Source organism: Vidua macroura, chromosome 4, assembly GCF_024509145.1.
Source record: "Vidua macroura isolate BioBank_ID:100142 chromosome 4, ASM2450914v1, whole genome shotgun sequence".
Taxonomy (NCBI): domain Eukaryota; kingdom Metazoa; phylum Chordata; class Aves; order Passeriformes; family Viduidae; genus Vidua; species Vidua macroura.
Window position 1 is genome coordinate 40,476,968 of NC_071574.1, and position 12,062 is coordinate 40,489,029.

Consider the following 12,062-nt stretch of genomic DNA (forward strand, 5'->3'; position numbering starts at 1 on the left):
ACTAGCTATGTGGAAGTTTGAGCACATTACTTTTACTATCATACTCCGTATATTCTCCAGTCTTTTCTGGGTGTAATTCAATCAGCTAAAATATTTATCTAAAGGATTTTTACTGGGGACCTACGATCTCAACTTTGACTTTTTTTTTTTTTTTTTTTTTTGGTCAGCCAAACATTGTCACTTGTTTTAGGATTTTATCTGATGTTTGAATCGTAGGTATGTAAAGAGGGCTTCAAATTCTCAGGTTGAATTTAAAATAATTTCACTTTTTTTTTTTTTGCTTTCTTGTCAAAACAATAATGGCTAAATCCTAGATATCAAGAACTCTGACATTAATATAGATGATGTAGTAGTTGTTTTGACACATGGAAAACTTGTACTTTGAACAGAGTAAGTTTAGTTGATCTTTTCAGATGAGTATGGCCACAGAACTTTTACACATGTACCATTTTTCTTACTAAAATGACATTAAATTGAATTTTTATTTTTGAAAACTGTAGATTTCACATACAGTAGAGAGGTGATTCTAAATAATAAATCAAAATATGTATCCTACCAATCAAGAGGTAGGAATGCAAGGCGTGAGAAACCTTCTAATTTAGCATAGAGAAGTCTCTTGTGCATAACTGCTGTCCTCTGATCAAACCATGCTTTTTAACCTCAAACAAGGAGGGAAAAAAGAGTCTTGGTAAAAAGTGCAGCTAGAACATCCTTTAATAGAGATGGAAATGACTTGATATAGAACTAGTAAAAAAAAAAAAAAAACCTAAACCAAAAAGCAGTAGGCATTTTTTGGAGGCGTGGAGTGACAAGCAGAAGCATCCTTGATTCTGTGTAAGCTCTGCTCAGCAGTAACTAAAGCATGCCTGCATTGTCAACACTATTTCCAGCACAAATCCAAAACATAGGCCATACTAGCTATTGTGAAGCTGCTATCTATCCCAGACAAAACTGTCAGACACCTTTATAATGCTTGTTAAAGAAAAATATCTTCTGAGGAGTATGCTTTTTCCACTGCTCTAATCTTAGCAGATGTGGATGTGAAATTTATTCATACTGATATACTGAAAAAAATTCCAGCTTTCTTTTTGGATCAAATGGAAATTATAATTCACACTCCTGATGGTATCAAATTGTATAATGATTTAAGACCAACAGATATACCAACAGTATAGGATATTTTACTCAAAGTTTTTAACCTTATTGCAGACTGGTAGGAAAAATAATCTATATCATTCTTGCTGCAGCTTCAAATCTTTGAGTCCAAACTAATATTTGACTGTTTAGAGGCCCTTTTAACAGGGTTAGAGGTGCAGGCTAAGAACCTGTGGTACTAGGCATGGTAGAGTGACCGTCAAATTCCATTAAAGATGGCATTTTACTACTATTTCCTTTCAATGTAATACTAGTTTAGTATGACAAGAATATGGATGAGAAAAGTGCATTTGTACAACATTGTTTTTCTCCCTGGGGAGAAGATTTTGCCAGGGGCAAAATGACATTGCTCTTATCTTGAATTTAAAGCTACAAAGTTAGTAAATTTTGTCCTGCAATACTTTTGTATATACCTTGACATTCCTAATTTCCTGATGGCAAGCTAATCCAGTGGGAGACCCAAAAGATATAAAAATTTGGCAAATGGCATACAGGGTTGAAAAGCAAACTTTTAAGAGTTTCCAGTACTGAAACAGAAAGAACTGCATTCAGCTAGTCTTCCTAGGACAAGAACCATTGCTCTCTTTAATAGTTCACAAACCTCAGCAAGTTATATAGAACATTATACACAGGTGTTTGACCAGTGGATAAGAAATAAATAGTGATTAGGGTTTTTTTTAATGCTTCATCCTAAATATGAAGTAAAGTGTGTTAAAATATATTTTTTAAGGAAGGGCAGTAAGAAGACTAAATGACAGGTTAGGTAATAAATAAGATGGTTGAATAATTGAATTCTCTTACTATGTGGGCATCAACAGATTCATTTTTATTAGTGAATTTATTTCCAGTAATGGTCTTTGGAAGTAACCTCTCAAAAGTAAGCTGTCACAGTGAAGGGGAAGACTTTAGACTCTTGCTTAAATTTGTGCTAACTGTGCTGTGCTTGTGTGTGTTCTATATAATTATCTCCTCCAGTTGCATAAAAAACCAAACAAGCAATACTTGTGAGCTCTTAAAAGCCCCTTTAAAACGCTGGCAGTTGGACCAATGCATTCTGAGATGGCACCAAAGTTTTTAAGTTCTTTTTATGCTTTTTTAAAAGCATTTCAGTGTAAGCATAGCTTTTCATAATATAAAAGGGAAATTGATCTTTAGTGTCTATTAACATAAACTGGAAAAGTTTATCTTGAAATGCAATATTCTTTGTAAGCATTAAGTTATAAAGCCTTCCTAGAGAACTGGAACTCTGAATGAAAAAGCCAATAAATCACTGGAAAGCATTTTACTCTTAAGCATGGATACAACTCATTATCTGTTTGGGCCCTGGTTCCTTTATCTGGATCTAGTATTCTGATTGTTTCTACATCACCATTTCTATAGATGTTTTTGCTTATCAAAAACCTGTGTCTTAAAATCCATAATCTCTTCCAGATGTGTGGATATGTCTAGGGGAAAGATTTAGCCCACTCAAGTCTGGATTAGCACCGTCCTATCAAGTTTTTTCAATTTTTTTTTTTTTATGCTGCCAAAAATAAAAAAGCATACATTAAATAGCATAAAACCCTAAAAGTACAATTGGAGTATTTGATAATTTGAATAATATAGCTCACAGCATAAAGACTGTAATTGCAGATAGTAACTGTTATGTTTAAAAAGCCCTAGAGAAATAATTGCTGCTAGTCTACATGTTAGAAATTTCAAGGTAAAAGACATAACATGTTTAACTAAAACACAGCTAATTAGAGCAGAAATAGATCCCTTTCAAAGTTTGAGATTATGATATACACAATAGAGCTGTTAACTTCAGAAAACTAAGTGCTGATGTAATGACATAAGGAAGCTGATTTCTTTTTTGTGCCTGTATTTCAAGACAGATTCAGATCAATATGTTGTTTTATTTGATTCTCACATTTTTAGGGTACACAACTCTACAAGAAAAAGACACCCTCAATCTAAATCTAAAAGTTCAACCTTGTCCAATCTTTTCTGGGTGTTAATTTTTAAAATTAGTCTTTTAATTTTCATTCACAAAGTTTTCTATTTTTGAGCAAATTGTTCTGAATTCCCATTTCCATCACTTTACATCAAGAGTTAAAAAGCAATATATTTCCCCTCTTGTGCTGTATTTGCAAATGATTTTAATATTGTTGTTGAAGAGTCACATAAATCCTTTTGAGAGAGCCATAAGTATCCTGTAATGCAAGCATGTTTATTACTGACTACTGAAAACAGTCACAAGATCCCAAGGAAGGAGCAGACATTCCATTAGGACAGAAAAAGTTGGTGCTAAGGGAAAGCATTGTTGGAAATTCAGTTGAGAAACAAATAGTCAATAGTTTCAGTATCCCCTCAGTCTCAAACATGGCCTTTCTCTCATGTAGGAAATAAGCTAGTTTATTGCAAGAGTATATGAAAAACTCAACCTCCCTTGTACCTGCTCATTAGCAGTTTGATAATTTCATTCTCCATTTCTTACAAAGAAGACACAATATGTCATGTTCTGTGAAACTTGTTGAAGGTATTTTTAACCTACTGGACTAGTAATTCCAAAGATATCTTTCTTTATAGATTTTTTTTTCCTTTTACAGTTTGTTGCAAGCTAAAGTCTTTACCAGGAGGACTTAATTTTTCCTCACAACTAAAGTTTTTGATTGCACTCTCAACTTTGTTATGCCCAAGACCAGCAAAATTCTGGGACCATTATCATCAGGTTCTTCCTGGTAAATGCAGACTTCCCCCAGTGTGGCATGGCAAAGGAGAAGGCCATTTGTACATTGTGGATTGTTTTGAGAATCTTAGGCATGTATGCATCCAGGAAAGAGTGCACTGACTAGTAACCACAGATTAATTGGTACTTTTTCCTGTCCAGATCTCTGCATTTGGTGTCTTCTGTATAAGTTTTAAGCTGCACATCTCTATCCTCACCTGCAAGAATTGAATTTCTCTTCTATTTTATTTGCATTACAAATTGACTTAGGGTTTTTTTTTTTTTCTGTAAAGAGACTTGAGGAAGAATAAATAGGTGGTACAAGAGTAATGGCAAAGGATAAAAAATTAAGGAAAAGGGATTTCTCTGTACTGGAGCTATTAAGTAATTATAAAACCAACCATTTTCTGATATAGAAATCTGTGTCTGTTTATGTGAATCAAAAGATATGCTAAATTGATAGATTCCTGACCACAGAAATATTGACTATGCTATCTTCACTGTTGTATCAGAACATTTATGCTTAAAATATGTTTGGAGTATAAAAGGTTAATGTCAAAACTCCCTTTAATAGAAAGAGAAAAGTTATCATTTGTCCTTGGATTTATTCAGGAGCTGTAGTGAATATACTATTCTCTATTGCAAAAGAAAAATTAAAATAATTTATGGAACTCTCTACAGTAATAAATGTACATATTCCAAATTACTGTTTTTAACTGTACTTAATTATTCTTGTATAGTTATCATTAATACACGTAGAGTAACATTAATAGAAATAATCAAAAAAGTGACAGATAAGAGTTAAATAGACTTAGCTGTTCCAGATTTGATTTGAAATACATTTTGAAAGAAAAGGTCTGAAATTATCAACAGCTACTAACAGAAACAAAAAAGGCAACCCTTTATTACTACTATGTGTGAGTCCTTTTTTCAGCCACCCAAGCTCACTTTAAATTATTCTTCCATTAACTCACTGTGCTGCCTACTTCTAGCCCTTGCTGAGCAAACATCAAGAGCTGCACCCAGCATGTGTCCTGTAGTTCAGAACAGGAAGCACTTTGGTACTCTGTATTCATGGGGAGAAATGTGAGGAGGGAAAAAGTCCATGGGGGAACAGGGAAAAAAAGTGAGAGAAAGAAGGGAAGAAATAGACAGGGATAGAGAGAGAGAAGGGAGAGAGAAGGGAGAGGGAAGGGAGAGGGAAGGGAAGGGAGAGGGAAGGGAGAGGGAAGGGAGAGGGAAGGGTTAGGGTTAGGAAGAGGGAAGGGAGAGGGAAGGGAAGGGAAGGGAAGGGAAGGGAAGGGAAGGGAAGGGAAGGGAAGGGAAGGGAAGGGAAGGGAAGGGAAGGGAAGGGAAGGGAAGGGAAGGGAAGGGAAGGGAAGGGAAGGGAAGGGAAGGGAAGGGAAGGGAAGGGAAGGGAAGGGAAGGGAAGGGAAGGGAAGGGAAGGGAAGGGAAGGGAAGGGAAGGGAAGGGAGAGGGAGAGGGAGAGGGAGAGGGAGAGGGAGAGGGAGAGGGAGAGGGAGAGGGAGAGGGAGAGGGAGAGGGAGAGGGAGAGGGGAGAAAGAAAGTAAATTGATGCATAGGTTACTAGTATCTGTTACTGAGCATAGAAATGAAACATTATACTTACTATTAACTGAGGAGGATCTATTTCCTGAAAATTAGTTACTTTTTTTTGTACTCTTGGCACTGTTACAGATGCATTAACTAGGTAATGGTTAATACAATGTCAGATTCCAAATAAAAATGAACTTTTACTTTGTATGTGCTTGGTGAAACCAGTACAATTTTTATCAAATATTTGTTCATTGTAATAGTATGGAACCCTTCCTTGGAGTGCAGGAGCAGCTTTTACTTGACACATTCCACTTTATTTACACTTTATTTCTACTACCTGGTAAATTGTATTTCTATGCTTTCATCAACAAACTCAAATTTCCAGTCTTCCTTGTACTCAACTATGCAATATCTTGAACAGATATTTGGCCATTCTCTATTTCTTCATTGACTATATAGACAATGTGACTTTGTTGAAAGACAGTAATGCTGCATGACTCATACATTCACTTATACATTCAAATATATTTTTCTCTGTATGCATGTTATTAATTTACAAGAAAGCATAAGCTGTATGGAAAAAAAAAAAGATAGTCAGCTGGAGGGAAATAGAACTTACAAATGTTTTTAGTCTTTTTCCTTCCTTAGTAAGAATATGAACATTTAAATGTATGCAGCAGAAGCAGATGAAATTACATCCTCTGACACTTGTTAACTCTGAAACAGATATGTGATTGATTGCAAGGTGGCGTAGCTGCTGGCATTTTTTGTCGGCATATTTTGATGATACAGTTACTTAGGTGAACTTCAAGTACATCAGTGACACATACAATGTTTCAGACACTTTGACTGATTCCAAAGCTAATAATTTATGAAAGCTTTTGGAGCCAGTTATTAGGTTTGTCTCATAAGAGATTGATTTTTGTTTTAATCCTCAGTTCCTCACTATATATCCTGTTTACCTCATCTTATTTAGTTAGAAAACAAATTTATAGAACTTTAATTTAGAAATGTCTTTTTTAACTATGTGTCAACACCTTAACAAGGTGTCCTATATGAAATGTTTGGACTTGAAACTATCTATGCAGCAGATGAGTTTAGAAAAAGGTGAAGAATATATGGAAGAAACTACCACAGAAAAACATAATTTTAAAATAGACTAAAACATAAGGGGAGGAAAAAAATAATGTTTAACAAGAAGTTTAATGCCTTCTTTGTGAAACTGTTAGACTTAGTATGTTAAAACAGTGGGACAGAGCAAATCTCATATCCTCACCTATGTAAAGGAAAACACACCTGACACTGCAATTGACCCCATTTATGTAGCATGACCACAGGTTCTGTCAGGACTTCAGAAGTCCAACTCAAGTCAAATACAGTGACTGGGACACTCCAGAGAAGTATTAGCTAATAAAAAGATGAAGGTCTTTCTCTTCCAACATCCAGTGTATATACAATATTGGATCACTTAATTGGAGAATTCTGAAACATAACTGGAAGAATAGTAATGGAAGGAAGAAAATAAAATTAATTTCTCGCTACTGTAAATTGTGGTTAGATTGCAATGGGATATATTAATTTCAAATTATTTTATAAATATGGATGAACATATTTAACAACTCTAGAATGCAATAAAATATACTTAATACATTAAATTTTTGTTTGTAAGATTTTGCTACTGAAATTATTGCAAAACAGTTATATGTCATTATATTTCTAGACAATTCAGTGGAAATTCAAGTTTTATTCAAAACAGTCAGTTGAATGATTTACTATCATGCTGTAAAGTTTTAATTCTTTTTAAGCAGACATTTCTTTATAACACTAACATGTAGCTCTCCTATTCATTTGCTGAAAAATTCCACTGTGTTCACCATGGAGCAGCCTCTTTTTGATTAGCTAAGTAAAGCAACATTTCTCTGTGAGACCTGGACTTATTTAAGGCAGCCCTTCATGGCTTCCAATGAATGGAAATGTATTCAAAGATTTTACTACAAGCATAGAAAGCATAAATAAAGGATGACTAGCAGGTTATATTGCTATTTCAATCAATAACTTGGGACTTGTAATAACATTGCTTGTATTATTTCTAAAGTTGGAGAGTCAAATTAATTTTTGGCCTAACAGCAGTGATGCTAGTAAACCTGGTGAAGGGATGAATTTGGCCCACTGCATTTTGATTCCAGATGTTCTAGAGAATTTCACACGTAATTGCTACAACTAGAATTCAGTTCTCTAAACAATGTGTAGGAAAATTAATCCCACAAGAAATCAAGCTTGATAATGAGGAAAAATGGATTATCAGACTTGGTATGACTGCTAGAAGAAGGATTACTCTGTGGCAATGAGCCTCAATGGAAAACTAGGTGACAGATGAATTGCCCAGGAGTTGCAATGAAGTATGCCCATTTGTCATCTCCATAGTCCCAAAATACAAATCTCATGGCACTTTTTTTTAATTAAAAAAAAATTAAAAAACAAAAAAAAGAAGAGCTTTCTTATTATTTTGCATATAAAACAACTTGAGTGCTTTCAAAATATTGGTTGAATAATTTCCAAATATTTACTAGAATTGTTGAATTTTTTAGGAAGTTGCACTTTTTTTTTCATTATCAAGAAATAATGTACAGTTATTCTTCCAGTAGATTTTAAATATTCCTTCAAAACAAGTTAAATTGAGCAGTCCTAGAAATCACAAAAAAAATCCTTTGCAGTTGACCCAATGTTTGGGTTGCAGAATATATCTTGCCTTTTTAAACACAGAATCTGGTTCTGTGTTAAAATCATGCATCTGGTTCTGTTAGTGTGTAAATTTAATATGTGAGCCTTACACATTACTGTTGAAAATGTGCAATTAAAAAAAATCAACAAGGCAAAACCAGCAAAAAATACTGAGGACAGCGTTGTGAAAAATAGACTCCACTTTGAAATTTCTGATTTTGTAAAATATAGATGAGAAATATGCATGTGGTGCTTAACATTGGCTAGCACTCAGCTTCTCCTCGTACAATTCTTTTTGATCACACTAATAATACGCTATGAAGCATCACTCTGTGGGATGCAGTTAAAGCCTATTTAAGCCAAAGGAACTGCTCACAGTCTCCCAGGGGAAAATATCAGAACATTTTTATTTTTACCTCAGTCACTCCAGAAAACTTCATAGTCTTAACCAGCGTTACCAGGAAATAACTACCACCAATATGCCTAGAAAAAATGGGAGAGAAATTAAGAGTAAATGTGGTGCTGAAAAATACTGAATAAGATGATTCAGAATTAAATGCTTAAGGCTTCCTTGAGCTTAAGTTGTGGAAGGTTTATGCAAATCTGGCAGTTAATAGATATTCTTGTCAGGGATCTTTGTAGAAAATGCAAATAAAAAAATCCCACTCTACCTCCTCTCCCCATTCTCTTCCTCAGCTCCCAAGAGCTAATTTTCTGCCAAAGAGGCCACAAATTTAGGTCTCACTTTTTCAATATTTCTGTTCTCATAAAAAATTCATTTAATGGCATTTCATGCTTAAAGCTACCTACTTTTATTTTATATTTTATAGTTTTGATTTTTAACCATCTTTTTTTTCATCTTTTTTCTTTTTTTTTTTTTAATTTAAGAGAACACTAAAATAATCAGCTGACATAATAAGGGATGGTAGATTTATTCTTAAGTAATATGTATAGAGTCCTTTGGATTTTCCCAAACTGGGTAAATAAATCAGGTTGAAAAGTCTTCCCTTTTGCAATATCTTTATATCTAGAGGGAGAAAATATGTGTAACTAATACTGTTAGTAAAACAGATTCTTTTTTAGGCACTGAGAGACATATCACAAGAGAACTGAAGCACTAATATAATGAGCCTTGCTATACTGAACTTTTAGTCCTGAGCAGAGCAATTAGATACAACAGAAAAATAGGATAGAAAATACATCTCTTTGTTCACAGGAACCTATATCTATTACTCAATAAAATTGTATAGCTTTCATAAACAGGTCAGACTCCATCTTAATAGGAACTTGCTTCTGAGTACTTTATTTTTCTTCACCCCTACTACTGCTGTTGGGAGGCTGTTCCACGTCATCACTGCTGTCTGATCGTTAAGAATACTTTTGATCTCCAGCCTAATTTTATTCATGGACAATTTATAATATTTTTCTTCTGCCAACAGTGTCCTTTAGTTAAGTAGGCCTTCTCCTTTCATGGCATATAATTATTTTCCAAACATAATTATTTATAGGGAGTGGTTGTATGTCTTCTTAACTACAATAAGTCTTTTAAGCTATTATTTTGCTAACTTAAGGAGGATAAGCACTTTTACTCATCCTTTGTATGATAGGCACTCTATTACTCTGATCCTCTTTTCAGCGCCTGCTCAAGCTTGGTTCCCCTCTGCTGTGCTTGACTAGATTGTATATTCCCCATGCAGATCCATGCAGAGGTAAAAGTTCCCAAAGAATTTGCAGGTACTGAATGGAGAACCAACAGAAGTCATAACGCAAAAATCCACCCTTGACAAATATTAATGTTTTATGGGTCTCATATGAAAACATGTGTCATAATACTTATTATGCTAAATCTGACATTGAGCAGAACTCTAGACATTGTATTTAGGAATAAGAGACTCTTCAGAATTTGCAGCTTTGAAGTTTGTCTTCCCAGGTTAATGTCTGTGACAATTCTTCCTAAAAATAAACAACCATAACTTATCTTAAAAATTGATTAAGTATGTGATATTTTTGAATTAGTTAAGTGACTAAGAATGTAATATTTCTCATTAGATGATGTATGAAGCTTTACCACCATGTTTAGAAGGCTATAAAGAGGAGGAAGCCATCTGTAGGTAGGATAAATTAAACAGTTTGGTAGAAATGTTAATTATGCATCTTCAAGGAAGAAAAGAAGAATAATGTCTTAATTTCCCACAGTAACATGTGGTATTTCAGTGTTCTATTACAAGCAATGAACATAGAAGCAGATGAGGAAGTAAACAAGGTCCCATCATTATTTCTGGCTAGAAAAAGTGGAGGTGGCTTAAAGTGGCTGTTTTGGGGAGTCTGGTTGCTATCTTTAACAGGACAAACACAAAAATATTACTTTAAGAATACTTCAAGGTTTATAGATTTGGAGGACTTTTCAGAGACTAATTATGTGTTCAAAAAATCTAATATCCAGCTGAGATGTATGAGCAGCCAAAGTATATCCTTATTCCTGAGGTTACTGTTTATAATGCATGCTGTTATTTTAAGTCAATAGTTATTTTAAGTCAATAATTATTTGAAGGTAAGCATATTCTCATATTCTTAAATCTTTTATACTGGCGAAATTGAATCTGAGTAATTTGGTTCATGTCAAACACTCTATTCCTTTGGGTCACTATTTAAGGTTTCCAGTCTCCCTTGAAGTATGAGAGGCCTCATCATAGATAGATTTAAAAATGGTCAAAACTTATCAAATTAATTTTCTGAACTGTATTCTGACTTTCCAGTAAGGAAGAGGGAGAGGTGGAATTGAAAATTACATTTCTGCTAATGCCTCACATAACCTTCTGTATGCAAATGCAATTATTAGAAAACTTCTGAGGAGATGATAGACAGACATGAGTCTTCCACTCTCTGAGCACTGGTCTAAGTACCAGCCTCTGAAATATCATAAGACATAAATGCTCCATTGTCTTGCTTCAGATAATCTACTTTGCATGAAACTATTACATACCAATTAGCTCAGAGAGAATGCAGGAGTGTGAAAATAAAAATACATCTTAATGGCTGAAATTTCTGTACAGGGAGGGAAGCTGCTAGCTGCAATTTTTAGCACAAAATTTATTTATGCATTTTACCAATATTTAAGTGCCATATGGAACTTTTTTAATGAGCCCCCATAGTGGAAAGGTTTTGAGGACCTGAGCCATTAAGCTAGAAATGTATTTTCATTCTAAGTTCTCTTTATCACTGTGATTTTTGATTTTTCCATATACAGTAGAATTGCTACAACAGGAAGGATTAAGAGTCCTTGAATAAAAAAAGCATAGTAGATTAATGGTGATAGCTTAGGAGATGTGGGTTTGATAGCTCCTTGGCAGAAGACAAAATAGAATCTTTGTCCTATATCTTCTTGCAGTGTGAGCTATTAAATAAAAAGCAATGTGACGAGATCATCCATTTAGATTTAGAAGAAGTCTATAAACTCAATATATTCACTGAAGTGCTTGATCCTTCAGGCATAGTCAGGATCTATGCTTAGCACAATTTTTTTCCCTTTCAGATGCTAACTATTTAATCATGAAACTGATGACAGTTCTAGAATACGTGTTTTGAACATAAATAAAAAAAGTAAGGTGAGATGCCAAGGAAAACTTTAATGTTAAAAAAAGAGATTCTAATAGTATTGATTTTTCATTTTAATTTTTTTTTTAATTTTACAAATGGAGATTGTGATTACTTTATAAATTGTAATTCTATTTAAAATAAATACAAATAACAATTTTGCAATTTTGGAAAATTTTCACTATCACAAATATTTTCATAAAACTGTTATTGAAAAAATTAGATGTCAATTTCTCATTTTGGTTAAGGATGAAGTTTACTAAACTATGCAAAAATCTAAACTATTCTTATGGAAAAGAAAAGCAATTATAAAAAGTATTATTTGGT